Genomic DNA, 2500 nt, shown 5'->3' with positions numbered 1-2500 from the left:
GCGGCCTCCACGGGCCGCCACGGGCGGCGGCTCCGGCAGCCGGACCCCCAAACATGTCAAGGGGGATGAGTTTGAGTTAATAAAACCAAGAAATCACAAATGTAACGAGTAGATTTCATTTTGGTACGGGTAGGACTCTTTTTGCACCGCCAGGACTTGCCCGTGGCAGGTCTGGACGTGCCAGGACTTGCCCGTGGCAGGTCTGGACGTGCCAGGACGTGCCGGGACGCGCCTGGACTTGCCCGTGGCAGGTCTGGACGTGCCAGGACTTGCCCGGGACGCACCAGGACGTGCCAGGACTTGCCCCGGACGTGCCAGGACTTGCCCGTGGCAGGTCCGGACGCACCAGGCCGTGCCAGGACTTGCCCCGGACGTGCCGGGACTTGCCCTGGACGTGCCGGGACGTGCCTGGACCTGCCACGGACGCACCAGGACGTGCCTGGACTTGCCCTGGACGTGCCGGGACTTGCCCGTGGCGGGGCCGGACGTACCAGGACGTGCCCGGACTTGCCCGTGGCAGGTCCGGACGTGCCCGCACTTGCCTTGGACGTGCCGGACCTTGCACCTCCTTGGCCGGGCCATGCCAGCATTTGCCACACGCTTGCTCGAGGTTTTGCCCGAGCTTTTCCCGTGCCTTGCCAACAGTTGCGATGACCTTGACAACACAGGCCACGGGCTTTGCCCGGGCCTTGCCAACGCTAGCCCGGGGTTTGCCCGAGCTCTCCCGGACCTTCCAACCCTTGCCCGTACCTTGCCAACGCTTGCCCGGGGTTATCCCCTAGCTTTCCCAGACCTTCCACCCCATGCCCGTACCATGCCAGCACCGGCCACGGGCTTTGCCCGGACCTTGCCACACGCTCGCCCGGACCATGCCAAAACTGGCCGCGGCCGTCGCCCGGGCTTGCCAACAATTGCGACGACCTTCCCAACACAGGCCACGGGCTTTGCCCGGACCTTGCCAGCGCCAGCCCGGGGTTTGGCCCCAGCTCTCCCGGACCTTACAACCCTTGCCCGTACCTTGCCAACACCGGCCACGGGCTTTGCCCGGACCTTGCCAACGCTTGCCCGGGGTTATCCCCTAGCTTTCCCAGACCTTCCACCCCATGCCCGTACCATGCCAACACCGGCCACGGGCTTTGCCCGGACCTTGCCACACGCTCGCCCGGACCATGACAACACTGGCCGCGGCCGTCGCCCGGGGCTTGCCAACAATTGCGACGACCTTCCCAACACAGGCCACGGGCTTTGCCCGGACCTTCCAACTCTCTCCCGGACCTTTGCCAGCGCTAGCCCGGGGTTTGGCCCGAGCTCTCCCGGACCTTCCAACCCTTGCCCGTACCTTTCCAACACCGGCCACGGGCTTTGCCCGGACCTTGCCAAACGCTTGCCCGGGGTTATCCCCTAGCTTTCCCAGACCTTCGACCCCATGCCAACACTGGCCACGGGCTTTGCCCGGACCTTCCAACTCTTTCCCGGACCTTGCCAACACTGGCCGCGGGCATTGCCCGGGGCTTGCCAACAGTTACGACGACCTTCCCAACACAGGCCGCGGGCGTTGCCCGGACCTTGCCAACGCTTGCCCGAGGCTGAGCCCGAGCTCCCCCGGACCTTGCCACATGCTCGCCCGGACCATGCCACGCGCTTGCCCGGACCATGCCAACATTTGCCACACGCTTGCCCGGGGTTTTGCCCAAGCTTTGCCCGGACCTCCATTATATATTTAAACGCGCATCGCGCAACGCGCTAAAGCGCTTAAGCGCTGAGCGCTGAGCGCGCGCGCGTGGTTCTTGAGGGTCCACAAAAAAGTAGGGTGGGACCCCCCCCGGGGCTGGGTGCCCCCCCCTAAAGAGCAATATGGGCTTTTTCCACTCTGGCACGAACAGACATACTTTTCGCTCAAACGACAACGCCCCTTTTGAGGGACCTAGAGACCTCCGATTCGCGCGATTTTTTGCAGGCTTCTTAGGCATGATATGAGGATGAACTCTGCCAAGTTTCATAATTTTTGGACACCCACAGAATTTTCTAGGATTTTTTGATTGCTCCGAAGAGTGCGGCCTCCACGGGCCGCCACGGGCGGCGGCTCCGGCAGCCGGACCCCCAAACATGTCAAGGGGGATGAGTTTGAGTTAATAAAACCAAGAAATCACAAATGTAACGAGTAGATTTCATTTTGGTACGGGTAGGACTCTTTTTGCACCGCCAGGACTTGCCCGTGGCAGGTCTGGACGTGCCAGGACTTGCCCGTGGCAGGTCTGGACGTGCCAGGACGTGCCGGGACGCGCCTGGACTTGCCCGTGGCAGGTCTGGACGTGCCAGGACTTGCCCGGGACGCACCAGGACGTGCCAGGACTTGCCCCGGACGTGCCAGGACTTGCCCGTGGCAGGTCCGGACGCACCAGGCCGTGCCAGGACTTGCCCCGGACGTGCCGGGACTTGCCCTGGACGTGCCGGGACGTGCCTGGACCTGCCACGGACGCACCAGGACGTGCCTGGACTT

This window comes from Prosopis cineraria, unplaced genomic scaffold (genome assembly GCF_029017545.1).
Source record: "Prosopis cineraria cultivar Desert tree isolate PC_DT_omini unplaced genomic scaffold, ASM2901754v1 PC1544, whole genome shotgun sequence".
Classification (NCBI taxonomy): domain Eukaryota; kingdom Viridiplantae; phylum Streptophyta; class Magnoliopsida; order Fabales; family Fabaceae; genus Prosopis; species Prosopis cineraria.
This window is presented reverse-complemented; position numbering follows the sequence as displayed.